Source organism: Sinohyriopsis cumingii, chromosome 9, assembly GCF_028554795.1.
Source record: "Sinohyriopsis cumingii isolate HCF-2022 chromosome 9, ASM2855479v2, whole genome shotgun sequence".
Lineage (NCBI taxonomy): Eukaryota > Metazoa > Mollusca > Bivalvia > Unionida > Unionidae > Sinohyriopsis > Sinohyriopsis cumingii.
This window is the reverse complement of record NC_142969.1, coordinates 77,840,072-77,866,736: the sequence shown is the minus strand read 5'-3', so window position 1 is coordinate 77,866,736 and position 26,665 is coordinate 77,840,072.

The following is a 26,665-nucleotide window of genomic DNA, read 5'->3' as shown; positions in this document are numbered from 1 at the left end:
CCGCCCAAGGGAACCCGGACTTACTTTCAGAAGAGGTACATTGGGATTTTGTGGATTTTCTTACCTCGCAAGAATTTGTTCCGGAACCTTCGTCTCATTCTTCATTACCGCAAGTGGAGAATTGTAGACAGAGACAGAAAGAAGAACTGGAGAAATTTATGCAACGACTAAAGGAAGCGGAACAAGCTTTTCTCCTACAGCAGCAGCAAGAAGAAGAGGTAAGAAAAAAACAACAGCAGCAACAGCAAGAAGAAGTAGCAGCAAAGAAACAAGAGGGTGAAAATCAAACGGTCACGGTACTGTTGGACATTTTAGCGTAGTTAAGAAGTCTGAAACAAATGTATCAGACTTCTTTATTACGACCGAAGAGAATACGACCTTCCCGAGGTAAACAGGTCAACCCTGTGACTAAGCCTACCGTACCACCCTTAGTGATTTCAACCCAATCATCATCAACATTACGCAGTCCAGAAGTAGGCCTTGGCCGTGGCAAAGGCTTAAGGCAGTTAAAGTTGATTGCTTAAACTCACCCCTACAGCAAAAAAAGGCCCTTTTCATGGCCACCCACATTTCTCGAAAAGAGATAGCCTTTCAATTTGCCAATAACTCAAAAAAAAAACCAACCCATTTTACCCCTATAGCACGTGTCTTTGTATGAGTGCGTGAGTGTACGTTCTTATTTTAAAATCATAACTCAAAGACACTTACCTTATATAATTAATTTATTCTTTTATCCATTGTTACAATCCAATTCACAATTCACAACAGAACACTTTAATTAAAAGTTCATTGACTTCTTCTTTCTCCTTGTTTAGTCTCTCTGTTTTTTGAATTTCTTCACCCTCTTTTCCTCTTCTTTCTCCTCATTTTCTTCCCTTCTTCTTTTCTTCTCCTGTTTCTTTGCCTCTTGTAAATAGAATTGTCTTCTTTCTTCCTCTTCTTCCTCTGAAGAATCCCTCTCTTCCTCTGAAGAATCCCTCTCTTCTTCTGAAGAATTCCTCTTTTATTCTGATTCCTCTTGTTTCTTTTTTGGGCAATCTGGAGACCAATGTCCTTTTTCTTGACAATAATAACAGGTATCTTTACTTTTGTCTTTTTTAGCCCCTGTTTTTTTTTCTTTTTTGACGGTCTGGACACTCTGAAGACCAATGCCCTTTCTTCTGACAGATATAGCAAGTATCTTGACTTTTATCTCGAAAGGAAGGAGAGTAGTCCGTGGGCTGGTCTGAAGAGAATTTTCTAATGACCCCTCGCAAAGCTCTGACGAAACGTTCGATTTGGCTAGTCTCTTCCATCGTTGTGCTCGGCTTGAGAGTGAAATGAATAGTGAAAGGACAGGATACACACCCTTTTATATACGCTGGTCTGCCATGACTATAAATTAGTCTATGGTGTTTAAACTTGAGTCATTTGACGTTTTGCACTCAAGATGAAACGATCCTATTCATTCGAGAAGAAAGAAGAAGAAAGTAAGAGGCAGAAACGTGATCTATCGCCTCGTACCAGGGCTGAAATCTTGGCACAAATTCATGCCAGTGATTTTGAAGAGGACATGAGTGAACCAGAATTTGAACCCTCTAAACCAAGTTCACCACCCTTAGTCAACCCTGAAAAATACTATTCCATTCGAGAGACGGAAAAGCGCTCCTCTAGAAAATTTAGAACCACGGCTTACACCTACACGGTGAAGTTTAAAGATTTCAAGTCAGACGTACCATTGGAGAAAGCAGAAGGGTTTATCACTGGGGTGTGGGATTCTTTGCTCACCGCACTCAAGTGACAATGTCAACCCAAAGAAGACGATCGCTTGACACTATCCATAGATCACGACGGTTTGAAATCCCCTGTTTGGATCGAGTTTAGCAGACCCGCAGAATTGACCGCTTCCAAAGTCATGGACAAGATTCAACACGTACAACAATCTAATGATCAGTTTGACATCACCGATGGTAAAGCCACACTGAAAATGGCCCACGTCTCTCCTCCTCAAGGGACTGGACGCAAAAAGATGTTATTGGTGGACGACCTTCGCAACACCAAAACAAGTCTCGTCCGAATTAACAACCCTCAAGACCAGATGTGTTTAGCCCGTGCCATCGTGGTGGGACGAACCTATGCCAACAAGAACGACACGGTAGAATGGAAAAGAACCTGGGAGAACATTCGAAAATCGAACCGAGCCAAACAACGAAACGAAGCAGAACTCCTGTTGCAACAAGCCGGCCTGTCCAAAGACACACCCTGTGGCATTCCTGAGATGCAAAAATTGCAAGATGCCCTAGCTCCACGATACACCTTGAAAGTGCACCCTCAAGAAGTGCGCGGACCTCTGTTGTTTCGAGGCCAAGACTTTAAGGACGGAAAACACATTCATGTTTATTATCACGATGACCATTTCGATACCATTACCAGTATCACTGCATTCCTGGGATACAGATATTACTGTGAGAAATGTGACCGTGGTTATAATAATCGAGAACAACACAAACATTGTGGAATGAAATGCCCAGGATGTTTGGCCTCTTCACCCTGTCTGAGCGAAGGACCAGTACCTTGTTCAACTTGTCTGCGCACGTTTGTTAGCCCTACCTGTTACCAACAACATCTGAAGACGCAAGGTTCACAGCAGAAATGTGCTTGTCAACTCCTGAGATTGTGCCCTACGTGTGGACAAGGCATACGTACCAATAGTACCAAGGCACACGTATGTTCAGGAAAAGAGAAATGTCACATTTGTCATCACATCGTGGACTTGAAACACCAATGCTACGTGCAAAAATACCAACCTCCACCAGAGAAAGAGGACGGTCACAAGAAGAAAGGCAATTTCATCTTTTTCGATTTCGAATGAATGCAAGAGACCGGCATTAACATTCCTAATTTCTGCGTGGCTCATCGAGCGTGCGAGAAGTGCATTCAAGAACCTATCTTCAGTCATTGCCCTCACTGCAGCAAGATTCCTGGAGGACGTGAAAAAATCTTTCGGGGACCGAACACGCTAGCCGATTTTGCCCAATGGGTTTTAGACCCCATCGACAAGACGTGGAGCCAAGAGGACATCGAACGTTACGGAGATTGTCATCGTCATGCCACAGTGATGGCTCACAATTTCTCCGGATACGATGGACAGTTTCTTCTCAGATACTATACGGAACAAAGCACCGAGCGTCCTAAAGTGACTTTGAACGGAGCCAAAATCATTTTCATGTAAGTGGGACAAGTGCAGTTTAAAGATTCGATGAGCTATTTGGCCATGCCTTTGAGTCGAATGCCTAAAACGTTTGGAATGACAGAAATGGCTAAAGGGTACTTTCCACACTTTTTCAATACGTAAGCCAATCAACAAGCCGTTCTACTCCATTTACCTGAGGCTCACTATTACGACCCCGACAACATGCGTACCGAACAACGAGAAGCTTTCTACGCTTGATACCAGGCTCACGCCTCGGACCCTTTCGACTTTCAGGAAGAAATGCTAAAGTATTGTCGTTCTGACGTGGACATTTTACGACGTTGCTGTGGAAAATTTCGAGAACTGTTCATGGAACACGGAGGGGTCGATCCTTTGAAAGAAGCTTGCACCATTGCCAAAGCGTGTTCCTTAGTGTATCGACAACGATTCATGCCTGAAAACACCGTGGCTGTCATCAGCCCTCAAACGACCCACTTTGTCAAACGTCAATACTCGGTCAAAGCCCTACGTTGGTTACATTACTTGTGCGACAAGGAAGACAAGTGGATTCAGCATGCCCGCAACGGAGGGGGTGAAAAGACCATCGGAACGTATTCGGTCGATGGCTGGGACTTAGAAAACCCCAAGATCGTGTACGAGTTTAACGGTTGCTTATTTCACGGATGTCCCGTCTGCTACCCTGACCGTAGCACTAAAAATCAGTTTTTACAACGAACCATGGAAGACTTGTACCAGGACACATGTCAGCGGCACTTAAAGTTGGAACAGCAAGGATACCAAGTGGTGGAAATGTGGGAACACGAGTTCGATCACCGTATGAAAACCGATCCCGAGTTTAAACGCCTCGTGGAAAGTTACCAGTTCATGGACCCGCTGAACCCGAGGGATAGTTTGTACGGAGGAAGGACCAATGTCACCTGCTTGCTGTACCATGTCGACGAAGAGAAAGGAGAAGAAATCAAATACTTGGACGTGTGTTCGCTGTATCCCTACGTGTGCAAATATTGTCGCTTTCCTGTAGGGCACCCGCAATTGCTGACGGAACACATCGACCTGAAAAACATTCGACAATACGAAGGCTTGATCAAGTGTAAAGTTTTGCCTCCCACGAACCTATACCATCCCGTCTTACCTCACCATTGTCAAGGCAAACTGATGTTTCCTTTGTGCCGTACTTGTGCCGAAACGTGCAACCAAGACCAGCCTTGCCATCACACCCAGGAAGAACGTGCCTTGACGGGAACCTGGGTCAGCGTAGAATTGTTCAAAGCTCTGGACATGGGATACCAACTGTTAGAAGTGTACGAAATTTGCCACTTTCCCAAGACACAACAATACCACAAGGGTGATCCCAGTCAGAAAGGCATTTTCGCCGACTACGTGGATGCCTTTTTGAAACTGAAGCAAGAAGCCAGCGGCTATCCTTCCTGGTGTCACACTCCCGAAGACCAAATACAATTCAAAGAGAAATACTATGAACAAGAAGGCATCTCTTTAGACCACATCGAGAAAAACGAAGGCAGGCGATCGTTTGCCAAAGTGATGTTAAATTGCTTGTGGGGTAAAATGGCACAACGACCGTGTTTACCCAAGACGGAATATTTGACAGAACCTTCCCGCTACTTCCAGATGATTCACGACAAAACCAAATACATGAAACACGTGGACGTCGTTCGAGAGAATTTGATCTTGGTCAATTACGAAGAAGATCTGGACTTTGTACAAGACGACCCTTTTGGAAATGTCATCATTGCAGCTTACTTGACAGCTCATGCTCGCTTAAAATTGTACGAAGCTTTAGAACTGTTAGGGGAACGCGTCCTGTACTTTGACACGGACAGTTGCATTTACATCCATCACCCGAGTCAACAGCACCCTGACATCGAAGGAGACCGTTAAGGAGCCTGGACAGACGAGCATCCCGACGACAAGATTCTAAGTTTCGTCAGTGGCGGTCCCAAAACTTACGGCTACGAATACCGGGACAAACAAGGAGAAGTGCACACGACGTGCAAAGTGAAAGGACTGACTCTGAATTATCGTACCAGTCGAGTGGTCAACTTTGGGGTAATGAAAGAAGCCTTGCAATCGGGAGAAGATGGAAACTTTAAAGTGACCACTCACCAACCGAACAAGATTGTACGTTTACCCACTCACCACATCGTCAGTCGGCCCTTGGAAAAAGTCTATCAAATCGTGTACCAGAAGCGAGTGCGACTTCCCAATCATTTCACCTTACCGTATGGACACGTCGGTATTGGTCTGTATATAAAAAGGAACCCTAGGCACGATCGATAGTTCATTGGGACTACCAAGACCAATCGAACAAGATGAATACTTTGAAAGAGACATCGTTCCAGTTTGGGGAATGTAAAAAAGTTGTATCTTCCTCTAGTGTGACTAATACTGGATGGATAAGACCCATGCATTGCAACGGAAAATGTCCGGAGGGAAACTGCGATTGTCCATGTGGTTACCATTGTAATTGCGTAACGGAGTTTGCAGACGAGTGCGATTGTGAGCCTTGCGATGGGAACGATGCTGTACGCTGTGACCTGAGCGATGCCGTAAAGCATCATGGGAACTTTGTTCTCACTACCCCTATCATGGAAAGTGATGCTGTGCGTGTCAAACCTGAGGGATGCGAAAGTGATGCCGCTCGTCCTCTTGGACATTTTACTGGGTTTCGTTTTAAAGGGGGATGTTCACCTTCACGTCTACCCCCCTACGGATGTCATCCAGCCCTGAGCAAACTCCTGCCCATATCACTCAACCCTCATCGAAACGAACCTGTGAAAGACGAATATTCGTTTCCTGTGCGTTTGTCGGAATACTGCGACTTTGAAAATCGTCTTCAATCGTTCAAAGGAAAATGGCCTAAGTATCTGAGAGGACCGACCCCCGAAGAATTAGCCAGAGCCGGATTTTTCTACTTGGGCGAAGGAGATAAAGTCAAGTGCTTCAGTTGCGGTGTGTCACTTCACCACTGGGAACCACAAGATTCGGTCTACGTAGAACATGCTCGATGGTCACCGAATAGTCATTACTTACCCTTAGTGGGACCGAGACATTAAAGTAACTTACCATGTCGTTGACGAAGAAGAAACCAGATTGGCTAGGAGTCAAATGTTGGACATCACCGAGACCAGTATTTAAACTTCATTTCAAAAACGATATTGAATCATTACCTAAAGAACTGCAAGAGAAGATTTACAAGGAAGTTTGGCAGGGACTTGCCAGAGTGAAATCTCAATGGGTCACTGTAGAACTTTTGTGTCGAGAAATTCATAAGAGGAAAGTGAAAAAAGTCAACCAGCGTGTTAGATTTCTTTGGGTCAAGGGTGCATTCATCCTATTATATCGCTTTAGACCGTTTACATCAAAAGAGTTCAGTGACATTCTTGGACGTTACCCTGCATGGCAGTGGTCAGAAATTACTCACTATGTGGATTACTTTTCCTCTAGGAGAAGATTGTGAATTGTACGGACTGACCTATTCATGAATACTTTACAAGAGAACATTCGTGCTTTGCCTGTGGAATTGAGAGAACGCATTTACCGAGAGCTGGTCAAAATATAAGTGAAACGTAAAGAACAGTTGCATCCGTTACGTCACCAGATCTTTAACCACTGGTACCTGAATGGTATAAGAGGACTGATTCGTCAGAAATTTTTTCAGTGGTCAGACCTTGTTGAACACTTTCAGTTTGTGAATGATGATGAACTAGACGTTCGTAATTTTGGATACTTCGAGATTCACTTACTGCAACGTATTGAGGAAGACGAGTTAAAGGATTACCAACATTTGTTACATGGAATCTGCTTAGAGAAAGACAAAACATCTAGACAAACTCTGACGTTTCAGTTACAGTATGTAACATTTATATTCCCTACTGGAGAACGAACATGTCTAATTAGAAATTACCTTTATTGCTTCCGAAACAAAGAGACTATAAAATCAAGTTGCCATGCCACGGATTATGTCACATAATATTGAACAGATTCCTTGGAAGGAACTCAATGACCATATTCAAACCGTGGATCATTACCATCGATTATTACAAGAACTGTATCCATTCAATTTGGGACGACAAGTGGTGTGTGTCTTAGTGACTTGTTTTCTGGGATCTCGTTTACCAGCCGATTCTTTGTGGACTCTTTACGATCAGTACTTACCACCTCAATGGCCTTAAATGGTCACGAAAAACTCCTTTTGCTCAAAGCCTTGCGTTTTCATCTGGATACTTCTCGACCTCAACAGGAAAAAAAGATTCGTCAACTTCTAGCTACCCAAGACGTGTATGACGATGTGTGTGTAGCTTTTGACTTACATCCCCATTGGACAGATGTCCGTGCCTGGAAAGAATGGAGTTTTGAGGCTTGGACCCAAGAAGTGGCCCAGTATGCACGAGAGTTGTTCAAGGAAAAAAGTTACTTTTCAACCCGTGTTAGTGACGTTGCCAGAAGAACCCGTCACCCAGGACAGGACTGTCGTGGACAGGCCTGAAAGACCCTTTCGGGAGGACACTTGTGTGACCTTACCCCCTACTATAGAACTGGTTAGAACATTACCCAAAACATGTTGTTGTACAGACACTTGTGTTTATTCCACGTTAATGGTTATCATGTGCCTTTTATCCTTGTACTTAAGCCTTTGGCTTTTATGTATTTTTGTCTTTCGTATTCATGTTTGAAAAAACATTCAATAAACGTGTTCTGAAAAAAGTATATAAACTTTTGTCTTGTTTGTTTTCGTGTCACAAGTGACATTTCTCACACTATGGTTACCTCTACTGTCTCTGCTCCCTCTTCCTCTACTGTCAGAGTCATCGACGAACACTTAGATCGTGCCAGTTGGGAGGCTTTGTATCTTCGCCATCCTTTAACATGCTCATTGCTGGACCTAGCGGTTCAGGCAAAACCGAATTCGTCAAACGTTTGATCGAACATAAACATCATTTGATCGATCGGCCCCCTCAAGGGATCATGTGGTGTTACAAAGAGTGGCAATCGGCGTACTGCCTCTTGCGAGAAAGTCAAGGCGATTCCATCGTGTTTGTAGAAGGCATTCCTAAAGAAGACGACGGCATCGTCTCTGACTCCCGTCAAACCCATTTGGTCATTTTCGACGACATGTTAGGAGAAGACGAAGAAGAAATTAAACTGTGGTTCACGCGCAAAGGGCATCACCGTAATGCCAGTGTCGTTTACATCACCCAAAATTTGTTTCAACAAAGTAAAGCCCATCGCACCATCAGTCTCAATGCGCATTACGTGGTCTTGTTTAAAAGCCCTCGAGATAAATCGCAAGTGCAAGTCTTAGCCAAACAGTTAGGAACGCCTTGGCTGACTCAGGCGTACGACGATGCCACTCAAACTCCACACGCCTATTTACTCGTCGATTTGAAACCGACAACCCCCGATGATTTGCGATTTCGTACCCACTTGTTTCACCACTGGTGCCAAGACGGAGGGCCTGTCCTGTACACGTCTCCGTCCTCGACTTAATTTCACTCCACATAAAAAAATCTATAAAAACCTCAGACCCTTTTTCATCTGTCTCACACAGTGTGAACATGACGTCCCTTCAGTCGCATCTTCCCGTCAAATTGATTCGTGCCTTGTATGGTATCAGTCGAGAAAAAAATCCACAAATACGAGCTCGTGTCTTAGAAGCTAGTCTCAAAGAAGTCTTACGATGGTTCACGGTGACGGCACGTCAATTACTCCAAGGAATCATTCAGATTCCTCATCAAACCAAACGCTTTTTCGATCGAAACAAAGTCGCTTTGGTCCAACTGGTCGATCCCCGCATCGATACTCAAACCAAAAAACAAATCATTTTGAAACCTGGAGGGAGCGGTACTCTAATAGGGGTCATCATTCGCTCTCTCTTAAGATAGGATCCTAATGCCCCCAAACTTCTCCCCAAGAAAAAAGTCCAACGAAGCCCCAAGAAGAAAAAGAAAAAGACCACGTCCCCAACAAGAAGAACTTCTCCAGTGGTGGGACCCTCCTCTGATCAGACACCAACCCGGAAAAAGAAAAGAAGCCCCCAGAAAAAGAAACAGAGAAAAAGTCCCCAGAAAAAGAAAAGTCCACAGAAGAAAGCTAGTCGCAAGAGAGGCACTTCTTCGGCCAGGACGCAACCTTACACTCGCAAACCACGACCTGCCACGGCAGTGACTGCGTCTCCGGCAGCCTCACGTTCGTCCACTTCGCCGTTGATGACACCAAGAACAGAAGAGTATTTGGAGACGTTGATCACACCAAGAACTTCTCCGTTAATGACCCCAAAAAGAACTTCCCCAGTGGCAGGACCCTCCAATTTAGTGGCAGTGGCTGCTTCTCACAAAGTACATTCTCCCAAAATCAAAGTCCAAGAAAGATCGGGCATGTTACAAAGTTTACTGGATTTGTCCAAGCAAGAACTGGCTCGATTTAGTCCGTTGCGTACCCCTGCACGACGTGTCATGACTGTCCTCAAACTGATACGACGTAAAGACAATCAGTGGCGACGCGTTCCAGTATAAAAAAGACCTGTGACCAAGTCGGCGGTATCGGTGCTTTTTGGTGCTCCTGAAGACTCAAAGATGTCACCCTCCAGAAAACACCAAGGAAAGAAAAGGAAAGGACTACCACCACGTTTAGTCAAACATGGGGACATGTTATCTGTCCTGTCCAAAGCTTCTCCACCTCTACGAAAAAACTCATTCAATCGGCCTCCAAAGAGGTCATCGATACCGTGTGTGAATGTTGTTTGAATGTCTTGAAAGGCACGATCCCTTTGTCCAAACACCAGAAACAATGCTTAGGCAAACATCGTCACGTTCTTCGCCAAATGGTTCAAAAGAAAATTCCCATTCGTCAAAAGACGAAGATGTTGGTCCAACGTGGAGGCATTTTACCCCTCTTGTTAGGTCCCATACTGAAAGGAGTCTTGGGAACCATGTTGGGAGGACTGGTGGGAGCAAGATAAAAAGGCCCTCGGAAGTCCCAAGATCTCCGAATTGACCCCTGACAACCCCATGGAAGGACGAAAACTAGCTTTAGTGCCTTACAAACGATGGATGGAATACCATCGGTGGCAAGAACAACGCACCCCGCATTTACCTCCCAATCCCCATTTGAGCGAAATGTCCCAGTTACAACACGAATTGCAGTCCTTGATGGATCGCCAAGATTTGTCCGAAACAGAAAAATCGCAAGAGTACGCTCAACTTTTGCAACGACTGCAACTCTTTCACCAGAAAGCTTTAGACGAAACAGCTCTACCCACTCTGAAAGATTTTAAGACCTTGATGAAAAGTCCAGCACCACCACCAGTACCAGTACCAGTACAACCACTACCAGTGACCAAGACAGAAAAAGGAGAAGAAGAAGAAGAAGGGTTTCAAACTCCACCAGAAAAAGTACGCAAGTTAACAACACCACCTACCTCCAGAATTGGATGGATTAAAAAGATGATGGCCACCCCTTCTTCCTCACAAGAGAAAAAGAAAGTGAAGACAGAAGTGAAGACAGAAGTGAAACAAGAACCGATATCCCCCGCTCAGACATCCTCCTCTTCGACACCTATTGCCGGTCGCACACGCAAAGCATTGCAATCCAAGAAAATACCCCAAGAGAAAAAGAGTAGCATCCTCCAAGAGTGGGTGCCTTATTAACACACAAACACAAAAAATAAAAAATGGAAAAAGTCTTAGCCAGCATTTACGACGATCCCTCCCATCCTGCAGGTTACGCAGGAGTTCAAAAATTGTATCGTGCTGCCAAAACTCGACTGAAAAGTCTCCGTTTACCTCAAGTGCAACGATGGTTACAAGAACAAGCTACCTACACTTTACACAAACCCATTCGACGCAAGTTTGCCAGAAGTCGCACCCGAGTGGAAGGCATCAATCATCAATGGCAAGCCGATTTAGCCGATGTCTCTCATTTGGCCAGCTACAATCGTGGCTACAAATATTTGTTTTGTGTCATCGACGTCTTTTCCAAATTTGCCTGGGTCGTGCCCTTGACTTCCAAATCGAGCAGCGAGTTAGTGCGAGCCCTGCAACGGGTGTTGAAACAAAGCGGTCGTCACCCTCTTCGATGGCAAACGGACAAAGGTACCGAATTTCTGAACCAAGCTTTCCAAAAAGAATTAAAGAAACGTGACATTCATTTTTTTACCACCGAGAATCCCGAAACCAAAGCCAGCATCGTGGAAGGTTTTCAACGCACTTTGAAAGAACGCATGTGGAAATATTTTACGCATCACCACACTCTGAAGTACATCGACATCTTACCGCACCTGGTGCAAGCGTACAACCAATCTTACCATCGAAGCATCGGACGTGCCCCGCAAGACGTGACTCCCGAGAACGAAGTGTTGGTGTTTGAGCACCTGTTTGGTACGTCCACGACGAGGGCTGTCCCCAAGAAAATGGAGAGTTGAGCGTAGGAGATTGGGTGCGCATTGGCAAAACCAAACGCACTTTTGACAAAGGTTACTTACCTAACTGGACGACCGAATTGTTTCGTGTCACTGGACGAGTGCATGGCCGTCATCCTGCCGTCTATAAATTGGAAGACATGAACGGAGAAGTGCTCAAAGGAACGTTTTATTTGCCCGAGTTACAACGTGTCACCAAAAAAGAAGACGACGTGTACGACATCGAAAGCATTCTCGAACGCAGAACCCGTAAAGTGGGCAAACGACGTGTCAAAGAAGTCAAAGTACGTTGGAAAGGATATCCACCCAGTTTTGATTCTTGGATCGACGCTTCGCAAGTCATCGACTATAAAAAGAAGTGACCATCATGCCCTTTCACACAGACGCAGCTACGTCGACCACTCCTCCTTCACCCAGTTCTTCTGTGCAAGATTTACAAAAACAAACCTTGTGGGTGTGGTGCGGAGAACGCGTGCCTAAAACGCAAATCGTCTTTTTCTGCCAAATCTTCGTGGTGTATTGTGTCATCGGGGCAGCCATCGCCAATTTGAGTTTGCAACAAGGAGAGAAACAATTGTGGACCATTTTATTGAGCAGTTGCATCGGTTACCTGCTTCCCAATCCTCCCTGAAATTCTCCTCGAACGTGAACCTTGTGTCCAGTGCCAGTGTCAGTCACCACTCCAATAACAACCAGAACCCCATTTTGGGCGGAGACACGCCTCTGACGTCCAGTAATAACCCCTCGGACAGCCACAGAACTCTGGAATTATGAGTCACCAAAACCAATTTTACTTAACCTTACCCAGTGACAGTTCCATGGAGGTGTTTCCCCACAACACGTTGTGCTGTTACACGGCCAAATTACCTCAGGCCATCCCCTTAGATCACGAAGCCCATTGGGAAGTGGCTTTGGTAGAAATGATTCACCCAACACAAATCAAAAACATCACTGAAACTCAAAACACTTTTGACGTCGAAATTCTGGACCCAGCACTGCAGCAACAGATGACGGGGAGTTCTCAACATAACTCACATCTTGCAAAGGAGCTATTACCCCGCAGCAGTGACTCTTCTCCTCCTCTTTTCGTTTATCACTTTAAAATTAATTCAGGCCATTATTTTAGTGGTCAACATCTGGTGGAAGCCATCGCTGACAAATTCTATGCAACCTTTGACAAAGTTCTGACCAAAGTAGGTAAACGTGTCACCATCGAGTACCACAAACTGTCTCATCGTCTACTCATCAAATTTGAAAGTGAGGAAAGAAGTATACGTATTAAATTTTGCCCTGGATTGTATGACATTTTGGGTGGAGACCTCAATATGGTCACGGATAAGCTGACCCAAAAAATTGAGAGAGCAAAGATTGACAACGACATGCATTTTGCAAGGTATTTTCTTTACCCGGTAGAACTGAACCAAGGACTGAATTTGATCTTCGTGTACTCCGATGTGGCGGAGTACAACGTGGTGGGACACACCTCCGTACCATTACTGCGTGTCATTCCTTTCAAAGTAAATTCTGCCACGGCCACTGACGAGGAAGGTGGGAACACTTACCACGTCCACCGCGAATTTGTCCATCCTCATTATTTACCCGTCAGCAAGTCTTATTTGGACACGGTCAACATTGCTATAAAAGGAGATCTTGGACAAAATATTCCATTCACCAAAGGAAAAGTCACGGTGAAACTCCATTTTCAAAAACGGTTCTCTCACGACTCGTAAGTCATGTATCCAGTGTACCGAGGGGTTGCACGACAGCGAGGACACGGTTTAGGAGATATGTTAAAATCGGCCTTTCGTTCGGTGGTCCCGGTGTTGAAACCGATGGTGACACGCGGATTGCACGCTTTGAAAGATACGGCACTGACACAAGGCAAAGAATTCCTCCAAAATGTCATCGTCGACAAACAAAACCCTGAAGAAGCCTTCATGAGGGCTGGCAAAAATGTCTTGCTGCAAACAGGCAAAGACCTTTTGGGCCGACGAGACACACCTATAAATGCCCTACACGCTACCGAGTCAGGCATTCAGCAAGGACAAGGCAGAAAGAGACGACGAAGAAAACACCCTTTCACCAGACTTCAAACTAGAAAGGCCAAGAAAAGAAGAACCGTTCGAGACTTAGACTTTTCGATTATTGAGAAAGAACAGAACAAAATGATGCACCGAGAATCTTGCGCTTGTTCCAAGACGGAACTGGACCTGTTTGCTATGCCCCCACCATGATGACGATGCAAGAATCCCAGTGGGTGGAATTTCACCCCGTCTCCTCATTGACCGATTCCGCTCCCATTGAGTTTGAAATCAAGGGACAACCCGAAGATTACATCGATCTGAATAGCAGTTACTTGTACCTGAAAGTCAAAGTTCTAGATAAGGATAATGGTGCAGTAGCAACCACTGAGAATATAGCTCCCGTCAACAATTTCATGCATTCCTTGTTCAACTCAGTGGACTTGTACTTGAATAACAAACTGGTCAGCAGCAGCATGGATACTTACCCTTACCGTGCCTACCTGGAAAATCTCTTGACGTACGGAATAGATGCCAAGAATACTCATCTCAATGCTTGTGTGCTGTGGGAACCTGACGAAGCGAAGGCGTTTGACGAACTAGATAAAGACAATGACGGCTTTGTGGAAAGACGAAGCAAAATCACAAGTGAAAAGAGTTTAGAACTGATGGATCGTTTGCATTTGGACATGTGGTTGCAAGAGAAATATTTGCTGAACGGTGTCAATGTTCGCCTGAGACTGAATCGTAGCAGTGCCGCTTTCCATTTGTTGGCTGATGTTGATGTTACTACTGGTGGCAATCCTAAAAGCAAAATCGAGGAGGCCAAACTCTACGTACGCCGTGTGGAAGTGTTACCTAAAGTGGGAAACGACATCAGTCAGACGTTGAGCAGAACGACCGCCAAGTATCCCATACGACGCGTGGAAGTGAAAACGTTCACCATTCCTGCTGGACAGCATTCCATGATCGAAGATCATCTGTTTCAAGGACAGTTACCCAAGCGTTTAATCCTTGGTATGGTCTCGAATTCAGCGTTCAACGGAGCCTTCGCTCAAAATCCTTTCAACTTTCAACACTTCAACGTGAAGAAAATCGAAGTCAGTCGCGATGGCAAGACCTTGTGTACCCGACCTTTCGAACCTGACTTTAGTGACACGAAGATGAATTACTTGAGATCGTACTTGTCCTTGTACGAAGCTACCGGCCAGTTAGGAACCAACACCAGTCACGGCATTACGTACGACGATTACGCAGGAGGCTATGCTTTGTGGGCTTTCGATTTCACTCCAGACCAAGGCAGCGACGAGGGACATTTCCACCCTATAAAATCAGGCCAGATTCGTGTGGAACTTCAGTTTGCAAAAGAACTGCCAGCGACAGTGATCGTCATCCTGTATGCAGAATTCGATAATACCATAGAAATCAACAGTTTAAGAGAAGTCATTCTAGATTATTAGAAGCCATGGAAGACTGTTATCCCTCCTTACAAAGTGGAGAAACGTTGGAGATGGAATGTGAGGAGACCGTGGAAGGAGAAGAATCTCAAGACAAAGACGAAGAAGTTGTCATGATGAAGTCGAGATAGCCAGAACAAGAAGCCCATTTAGTCTGCTGTTTTGCCAAACACTTGGCCGAAAAAATGACGGAATTGATCAAGAAAAATTGCTATGGATGTCAAAACGATCATCCCAGTCAAATTCAACACGATAAATGCCTGATGTTGAGTCAAGAAGAAAAATTGGACGAATATCTGGACGAAGCTTGGAGTCTCATCTCGGACGAAGACGTGTTACACCAGTGGTATAAAGACTTGCGTGAACATTCTTGTCCACCATTAACCACTCAAGAAATCCATCGTATCGAAGCTCTCCTGAATCAGAGTGAGGAGACGAAACGAAGAAACGGTTATTTGTCAGACATTTTCAAGCAAAAAGTCAGGATCGAATTGACAACGTATTATTACCTGTGAAGAAGAAGAAAAAAACACATACACACAAATCAATGGATACCTGGGAACTTTATTACCTTTTGAACCACAGTTCGTATACGGCTTCTTGGAATCCTGTTGTCTGTGCTAAAGATGAACTCCCTCATCGCAAACCTCAAGACCATCAAGTTTACGTGATCAACACGGACGACAGTCATCTCCCAGGAACCCACTGGGTAGCCGTCTACTTTCCTCAAGAAGGATGTGTGGAATATTTCGATTCGTACGGATTGCCCCCTTTGGAAGACGATATCATTGACTTTATGAGAAGAAATGCTCAGACCACCCGATTCAATAATGTGAAATTACAAGGCACAGATTCCTTGGTGTGTGGACAGTACTGTGTGTATTTTCTGCATCATCGCAGCCTGGGCTATTCCTTAGAACATTTAGTGACTCATTTTGATCCTCGTTCTTTTTCTAGAAACGATGTGAAAGTAGATCGATGGTTTTGTGACCATTATGCTTATCTTTTGTCTCAAGCTAGGAAACGTAGTGTCCATCAATGGTCTAATGACTTCCAACAGTGGAAATCACAATTTCATTCACAACGTTGTCAGCCCTGTTTAAAGTAGACTGTGAATTGAAAAAATGTTTGTCATTTTTGAAAAAAATGTTTGATGTTATCATGTTGGATTATTGTTAAAAAATGTTAGAGTTGTTGTTGGTTAGTGTTAAGTGATTATTGAATAAAAAATGTTGTGTTTTGAAAAAAAAATGCCTTTGTCTTTTGTTTAGCTATAAGAATGTTTGATTGATGCTCTTTGATTTCTCTCTATCCCTCTCATGACACTCATTGAACGTTGCGACTCGAAAACCATGTGGGGGATGTTTTCCCTCACGTCCGCGCTTTGACTTTAAAAACCGGGGAAGTTTCCAGTTTAACCATCCATTGTCGACTCATCCTCCTACGAAGATGTGCTCCAAACTAGCTAAGCTCAACGAAGCCTACGTGAATTTGCATAGGGTCAGACACAGTCTGATACCGAAGCCAGAAGAGATAGAAAATGTGAGAATGTTAAAAGTCTCTGAAGACCTGATAGAAGAGCTCTTCAGAGAAGAAATGAACAGGGAGAAAGAAGAATGGACAGAGAAGTACAGACTTCAGAGACAGCAGCAACAGCAACAACAACAACAACAACAGCAGCAGCAGCAGCAACCTGAACCTGACAGAGGCTTTGTCGATTGTCGTATCGACACCAAAGAGTTCTTCTTCTCTTTCCGAAGAAGCAGACCTATCGCCAGAAAGTCTATCCTCAGAGGACATCGCATTCTTAGAAACTAAAAAAGATTGCCATAGCAAAACAAAAAAAAAAAAAACAAAAAAACCAGCCCTTTTCAGGGCTACCCCAATACTCTAGGAAAGAAATAACCATCCATTTGCCAATGTGTGTAGGTAGAGTAGTGTGAATATAAACACTAAGTCTTTTTTAAAAAAATGTGAGGGTATGTGTTTGTGTGTTTGTGTTTGTAAGTGCTCACGTACGTTGGTATGGATAGTAGATTAAAATGATGTCTTTTTTGGTGTTTGAGGTGTGGGGAGAGTAGATTTGGGGGTTGGATTGTATTGCTTTGCGTATGTGGATAGTCTATTGAAGTGATTAATGAAAATTTTTTAGAATAGTGATGAGCAGTATAAAAAAGTGAGTGAGTGTTTCTTTTAGGTCCGCGCGTTGTTTTTTGGTCATGATCTAGGTAAGATCAATTTTATGTTTTTTAGGGGGATGTTTTCCTTCACGTCCGCAGTTTTAGTATAAATTGAAACTCGTTCGGCAGTCCAGCTACCCTTGTTGATTGATCAACACCAGAATGAACACGAGACTGGCGAAACTGTTGGAACTTCATGTGCATCTGGAATATGCCAGGCGCCTGTTGAACGAACTGGCCGCGGAGGCCATTGTGGAAGAAGGAAGGATGAGAGAGGAGGAGGAAAGAAGAAACAAAGAAGAGGAGGAGAGAAGATACAAAGAAGAGGAGGAGAGAAGATACAAAGAAGAGGAGGAGGAAAAGGAGAGAAATAGAAGAAATTTCAGAATCCCAGAGAGCGAAAATTGGGATTCTGAAGCCACATATCCTGCCTCTGCTCTCTCCCCAAAAAAAGTAAAAAGCAACTGGGGAACAAGATGTGTATGTGGCGCCAGGCCTGGAAGGTGCCACCATTAACCAGGTGTCCATGAAGTTCCAAACAAAAAAAACAGCCCTTTTCAGGGCTACCCAATACCCTAGAAAAGAAATAACGATCAATTTGCCAATGTGTGTAGGTAGAGTAGTGTGAATATAAACACTAACTCTTTTTTTCATAGTGCGAGTGTATGTGTTTGTGTGTTTGTGTTTGTAACTGCTCACGTAAGTTTGGTTGAATGGTAGATTGTGGGTTTCTTTATTGTTTCTTAGCGTATGTGGAGAGTATAGTTTGGGTTTTATTATATGAAATGAGAAAAGTGGGGGATGTTTTCCTTCACGTCCGCGCGTTGTTTGGTCATGATCTAGGTAAGATCAATTTTATGTTTTAGGGGGATGTTTTCCTTCACGTCCGCGCTTTTCGTATAAGAACCCACAGTATTCGTCGTTCAAACCATTCTACAAAGAAGATGGCTTCGAACCACCTTGACAAAATGCAAAAATTACAAGACGTTTTAGACAATTTAGGAATAATGGAGCAGATGTTAGTGAGACTCAGTGAAGACCACTATTCCTATAGTCCCCATCGACTAAAGATGGAAATTAATAACTTAAGAAAAGTAAAGGACATAATAAGTGGTGTCATGAAAGAGATAAAGGAGGAGAAGGAGGATGAAGAGGAAAGGATAAGAATAAGAAAATGGAATGAAAAAATTGAAAAAGAAGAAGAAAATGAGAAGAGGAAGAAAGAAGAGGAGAAAAAAAAGAAGAGAAAGAGTGTAGGAGAGAAAATAAGAAGTTGGTGGAGAAAAAGAAGAAATTAGAAGCAGAAGAAGAAAAACCAAAGGCCCTTTTCAGGGCCACCCATATTTCTCGAAAAGAGAATGACTTTTCAATTGCCTACCCCTTTTTCTAAAAAAAAATTTAAAAAAAAAAAATCCCCTGTTCAATTTCCCTTGTCCCTAAAGTAGTTTTTTTTACTCCACGTTAAATTTCCCTTGTCCCTAGCCAAGCCCAAACTCTATTCCCATGTAATGCTAATTCCCCTTGTCCCTAGAGTGGCCCAGCCATTTTCTCCATGTTAAATTTCCATTGTCCCTAGAGTGGCCCAGGGGTGTTTTTAATGCTAATTCCCATTGTCCCTAGGGTGGCCCCATTCACTACTAACCTGATTCGATTCAAACTGATTCTCTTGGATTAAAGCACGTATAATTTACACACATATAAATACCAAAGCTTGTATTACTCATGCAATCGTATATAAAAGCAGTGCAAAGAAAAATGAGTGATCATTCAATGTGCTTTACTAAACAAAATGTTTCGTGTAGGAACCATATTTTATGTATTTTCCATCGCATACTTTGTCAGGCGAACGACGTCAGCTAGATGAGAAGTTTTATGATAATAAGAAAAATGAGAACACTAGACAGTATTGGTAATAAAAACCTTGTGTTAATGGTTAAAATATCGACGTACACAATTAAAATTTGATGGCTGAATGATGACTCTTGCTAACTGACCCAAAGTTTGCGATCGTTTTATCTGCGAAGTATCAACATCGATCAAGAAGTCCATTCCACTCCACACACCGACTCCACCACTCGTGCGACCACATTTTCAATTTGCAACCCCAACTACCAATTTAGATCCTCAAACCACGTAAAACTGCAATCATTTCTGCATTTCAAATGTCATCTGATTATACACAAAGCATGACTTTACCAGCTACTCCCCATTCGTAAATTATTGCATGTTAGCAATTTCACTAGCTGTTATTAAAATCATAGTAGTATGGCGTGTAAGCATGGGATATAAATAAATATGGCCCGGACTGACCCCCTGGTATTCAAACCTTCATCCTTTCGATCACAAGTCTGACATGCTAAATGACTATTCAGAATTCTTAATCTGACTGACAAAACTTTTTTTTTAAATTTTAAAAAAACGATACATTTTTGTTATTAGGGCTAGAAAACAATGTGACATCCACTTTCTAATCCTTTTTTTCTTTTCTATGTACATGTACAGCTTCACAACACGTGTATACATGCTTTCACCAGTTTGCTCGTGTCAGTTGCCATGTGGCCAGGTCAGGCCAAAGAAAATAACTACAATACAGGTAGCATATTCAGGTCAGGTCCATGAAAACAAATTATAGCGTAACTAGCATATTCAGTTCAGGTCCAACGAAACAAGCTAGCGTAACTGGCATAGTCAGGTCACGTCCAAGAAAACAAATTATAACATAACTGGCATAGTCAGGTCAGGTCCAAGAAAACGAACTGTAGCGAACTAACATAGGGCAGACGAAAGGAAACAAGCTGTAGCGTAACTAACATAATCAGGCCCAATAAAGAGAATGTAACGCAACTTGCATTGCCATATCGGATCCAAGTAAAACAATCCGTAGCGTAACTTGCACTTACATATGATGCTAACATACAGAAATGAGAACTATTTCTTTCAGTAAGAGCAGTAACAAGAATGTGTTGTCTCTTTGTTCACCTGCATTGTGCTTTATTCCATGTATATCTGCAGCGATTTACCTCTAATCAGTAACTAATCATATAAACTTGTCAGATCATGAGATCAATTGGTTGCGTTCGGTAAACGCTGTTCTTTAATTGATAGAAACACGAAGATTAGCTAGGGTAAACTGATAATCGGAAAAGATGGTTATGAAATTAATCGGCACAATGGGCTAGCTGAAAATCGGAAAAGATGGCAGTTATGTAATTAACAGAAACAAGAGGGCTAACTGACAATATAAACAGATGGCGGTTATGCAGTTCATAAAACGAGTGCTAGCTGATAATCAGAAACGATTGCGGTTAGATAATTCATAGAAAAACGAGAGGTAGCTGATAGACAAAAAAGGATGGAAATTTAAACCTTTCAAGCAAAAGCTTAATTGAAGAAATGTGTATCTGTGAAATGACCCAACATTCAAAGAGGTTATCGAGAATGTTTCCTTGATTATGAACTTGATCCAATGTAAAATAGGCAAGCGTTCTTGTTATAGCATGAAATAGCTTAGCTTTCAACGGATTCATCTTAAGGATGATGACGTCGTTAAAAGGGTTTAGAAAATATGTGTAAATATAAAATTTCAAAAACTGAAATATGCTTTTTTGTTTCCTACCAGAGTGAGATTCACAAGAAAATAAGAACGAAAACGCAACACCAGGACATGGAGTTCTACAAAATGCATAGATGTAATGATGACAATAGGCAGCGCAATAAAACAGCTATGTCATGTCAATTATCCAGGTCTTTACTGAAAATACGATATGGGTACTATTTTAGGAATAACAATATTATCTGGCGAAACCGACGATACGTAACTAATGCATCCGGGACATAGGGATGCAACATTACCCATCTGTATGCATTTCAATAACGTACTCTGAGTTGTGTTGTTGAAAAACCACTCACAAGATAAACGACGTTTTCTTTTTTTAATTGACAAACCTTGGGAAAATATGTTCGTACAAAATTCAGGCGATTGCCGGTAACTAGACAGGAATGTGAAAGTTGTAAGCATTTCGTCTCGAGTTTGATGTGAATATAGATAGTACAAGCACATAGAGGCAAATAGGCGAAAGGAATACTCGTCCCTTTATCAAGAGCGCAAACATATATTATAAGCCAAATATGTAAATCTCCATTTTTGTACCATTTTAAACATACTCTTAATGTGCACAATATTTAACCATATCTCCCCTCTGTAGTTGTGCCATCTTACTATATTGCCATTTTAACTTTTTTGTATTACGTCAGTTTAAGTCTGGAAACTATAATGGTAATTTATCACTGGGTAATATCATGTCAGTTTAACTTTGTGTACTATAATGTCAGTTTAAGTCCATGTAATATATTGTCAGTTTAAATCTGTACACTATAATATCTGTTTAATTCTAGCAGTTTAACTCCGTGTACTATAGTGACAGTTCAACAGTGGGTACTCTAATATCAGTTTACCTCTGTACTAGAATGCCAGTTTAACTTTATGTATTATAATGCCATTTTAGCTGTGCTTGTCGTACTGTCAGTTTAACTCTGGATACTCTAATATCAGTTTAACTATGCAAATTATAATGTCACTTTGACTATGGATACCATAGTGTCAGTGTGTCTCTATGAATTTTAAGGTCACTTTAGCTATTGTTACTCTCAAAAATAATAAAGTAAGTCACCAAGCAAAGACTGCAGTCATTCACCACTATGCTGATTTCTCCTAACATTGTAAAGTTGTTTGTTTAATGATATTTGTTAGCTGTATGTTTTCTTGCAGGGTCAAAAACTTGCCAGGACGTATGCTAGGATCTTTGAAACTCAAGTGTTACACGATTGTGATATATAATTCGCTTTTAGCACATGGATGTCAAGTGAATTAATAACATAATCTGCCACCAGCAACTCTTTACTTAAGTTGACACTAGACATGAAATACTGCAAGCGGGCATTAGCAATACTTTACTATAATCCGTCGCTAGCATTACATTGCTCCAATTTGAAAATACAAATCCTTTGCTACAGCTGAGCAATATATTGCTCCAATCTGAGAATAGGAAGCCACTGCACCAGTCTGATACAGAAACGTACTGCCCCAATCTTTCACTAGCAATACATTACTCCAGTCAGACACGGAAACGTAGTGCCCCAATCTTACTCTATCAAAATATTGCTCCAGGTTGACACTAGCGAAGCACCGTTCCAATCTGACACAGGAAATAGTCTGCACCAGTCTAACACCAGTAATCCATGAGTTTAATACCGCCAATAGTTATCCCCGAATCTCTCTCACTAGAAACGGACTGTTTTAATACTAACATTACATAGCTGTAGTCCGACACTAGAAACGGACTGTTGCTTTTGTCTGTCATGCGACACACGCCGTTTTTATTTAATACTAAAATTGCATTTATTTAGTCTGACACGAGCAATGCACTGTTTTAATTTCCTACTAATTTATATATATATATATATATATATATATATATATATATATATATATATATATATATATATATATATATATATATATATATATATATATATATAATTTAATACCAATTTAATACATTTTATATATTAAAAATAATAATTTAATACTAATTTAATACATCACTCTAGGCTGACACAAGGAACGCTCCGTTTTAATACTAAGATTACATTGCTGTAGTGGGACACTATAAATAATCAGCTCCATTCAAACGTTACAAATACATTACGGAAATCTTCTGCTCCAGTCTGGCAATACCAATACATTGCTCCAGTCTGACAATACCAGTACATTACTCAAGTCTGACAATACCAATACATTGCTCCAGTCTGATAATACCAATACATTACTCCAGTCTGACAACACCAGTACATTGCTCCATTCTAACAATACCAATGCATTGCTCCATTCTGAAGACACCGTTACATTGGTTCGATGTGATAGTAGCAAAACGTTCCTCATTTTGACACTAGATTTGCTTTGCTCAAATTCATTACTTCAGTTAAACGTTTGCATGATTTGAACCAGCACCATTCTCGTCGCCAATACAAACGATACTTACCGAACATGTGAGAAATGATGGTGGCTAGACTAATATCATATCATTCAACATGTTCTAAATGTAGACAGTATCACTGAGCATGGGTTAAATGTTGACATGTAGATCGATATCTCTGTGTATGGGCTACATGTTAACATGTAGACCGCTACCACTGGACATGGACTATGTCACGTTTGCTAAACCCATGCATAATTTCCGCGGCCACGTGTTTCATGTCTAAACATTGCCGCAGGCTAGAGTTAATCTCTTACGCAAGGTTACCCTGACACGCCAGAGAGCGGACAGTTTAACTTTATGTACTATAACGAAAGAGATGATAGATCGTGCCAACTGGATAACGGCTTGCCGTATCACTCCTACATGTTAATGGTTTGTTCAGAGATCAGATAAAACCAGCGGAGTGAACGGGGCGTGTTCTCATCCGTTCCTACGTGGATAGACAGCAAGAAGGACATTGCCCGGTAAATTTGATTTTGGTTCGGTTCACAGTGACATCCAATCGGAATTGAGATAAGGGGTATGATTGTAATTTAGATCCGAATTATAACTTCATAACACGCAAGCAAAAGGTCAGTAGTTCTCCTGGGAATATTGCTATTCAAAATTGATTACTCGGATAAAACCACTCGTAAGTTGGCGGTATGTATGGAATACTTGGGATTTGAATCACTTAACCATTGTATTGTTAATAAATTGTTATTCATTGAATTTCACTTTTTTGTTTATTTTCAATCATTTAACCGTCGGCACTTCTGACTGGGGTTTCGGAGCTTTACAAGTAACTTTGACTAATTTAAGTTCCAACCGAATTCGAGCCTGGGCGGGACTTCTATAATAATTTAGATAAACTATAGGGAGTACCCCACCCCAACCATTACAACCCCCACAGGCTAAATCTTGAAATGTAAACACATATTATAGATCATGGCTAAATGTTGGTTTGGTAAACGAATATCATGGACGACAAACTTAACTTCATAAAAGCAGAAACTTTATATTATATTTAACTCGAATTCAGAAGCAGCCTGGTGAATTCGAAACTCGGAATTAGAATCGGCCTCACTAGAATCGGCCTAGCGAATTTGTAACATATATGTATCAGAATCGGTCTGGTGAATTTGAAACCTGGATTCAGATTCGGCCTGGTGAATTGAATGCATGCATCTATCGGAATCGGCCTTGTCAGTTTGAAACATTCATCTATCAGAATCGGCCTGTCGAATTTGAAACATGCATCTATCAGAATCGGCCTGGTGAATTTGATAGGCAGGCACAGAAATTAATTCTCATCAATCTAGGGTCACTTCGGATTCCTACAAAGAAATCCTCAAATTCTGGTGTATAGACTAATTATATAGAATTAAAATATAAACCAAATAGAATGGGAAGTTATATCACTAGTTTGTACAGGAGAATGTTCGAGTACCTATTAATGTTTATCAATGTATAAAATGACAAGAGTCCGAGATTGCTGTCAGCATGATACACAATAGGCATCTGCAATCACGGTCAATATGGTTGATAAACAGCATTACAAATTGTTGTTGAGATTTGTGCATCTTCGTTGTCTGAGATTAGGACTCACGGAATAGTTTCGTATTTTGACACGACCATAATGCTGAAGGTAGAAGGCATGAACCTAGTTATTATAAGCCTAGCATTTATAAATTCACACATAATCTAGATCTGTAACGTGGTTTAGATTTAATTTGCGTTAGACTTGAAAATGAGTTATATTTTTGGTGACTGTCTGTCACAGTTAGACCTTCAGTGGAGATCAAACGCTTAACTTGGGTTACAAATGAACAGCCGACTTGGCTTACGTATTTACATATGTCTGCTACAGAGGTAAATATCTAAAAATCGAGATGGTTGAGTGGTAATGAAAAGTATGCTAATTTGTTATAGCACTATTGAAAAATTTTCAGACTCCATACATTTTGTTCCGTGGGTTGCTTATTCGATGACCATCTCCTTATAATACTTACAGTACATGGACATCTTGATCGAGTTCGGCTGAGTCTCAAAAACATTAATGCAGTAATTATATATCTATATCTATATCTATATATATATATATATATATATATATATATATATATATATATATATATATATATACCATCTCGTGGGCGAGAAACGACAGTGTCAATCAAATCTCTCTACGTTTTAAATTCATATGATGAACTATAGAGGCAGCATGGTTTATAATATTTGCATCATGAAGGACCTTCTACAGTCACTTCCATCAACAATTCATCGTCTGGTAGTGTACTAACGTGTGTGCTTGTGTGTGTCTGTGTGTGTGTGTTTGTGTGTGGTTTTAATTGCTAATTATTTAGTCATATCGCAATTACAATTATTTAGTCATATCGCTACGATGTATTCGGTGTGGCTGTTTATATTAATGTCTCTTGCTGCGGATTCATGACGCTGACAGGTAGTATGATGTCCCACCCAGTCACGTTATCTTGACACCTGTTCGACCAGTCTTAACACTAACCTCTGAATGCTGAGCACTGAGCACCCAGCTGTTAGTACCTGCCGTGTACTAATAAACTCATTTGTATATTAGTAGGGAACATGTGATATTTTGAAGCTTAACACAGTTTCCAATTCGTCTCGAACAGAATTAACATATAACATTATTTTTATATCTCTCTTCATAATTCCTATATAATATGTATATAACAATACAAATCATATGGCGAATAATAGTCCTTTCAAGTGCACTGGATGCAGCAAGGGATCACGTTTGTCAGGTATTGATTAAGATAAATGTAATAAACTGACTACGAACAGTGCAAAACTAGTATATAACTAGCCTAAACGCTTTCGACTCTTAATGAGTCTTTTCAAAGGCAAATAGAAAGCATAAAGAAGACAAACAAATAAAACAGACAAACCGTTGTCTATGTTCAATTATTTATTTTCTCGTGGGCCGGTGGTTCTTTCTCGGGTTCTCCCCGGTTCGTCATCCACCATTAATACTGGCAGCCATGTATAGCTAGCTTATCGTGTGCTGAGAAATGGCGTTAAACCCCACAACAACAACAACAAATATTTGTTTGTTTCCTCTACATTTAATTTTCATGTGAGACACACGGAATATACTACAAACAATGTAATCAATTGCATTTCCAGGGACTACATACCGAAACCTAATGCTGAATTTGTATAACCTCATTACCGTCCCTATGTCCAATCTTCATATGACTCCATAATGACATCCGTAAGGCCTATAGTGGTAATAAAAAGTATAAATATACCAGCAATTGGTGACGTTTATGAAACGTATTCCTAAAATGGGCGTCCAAAGAGTTTTACCAAATAAAC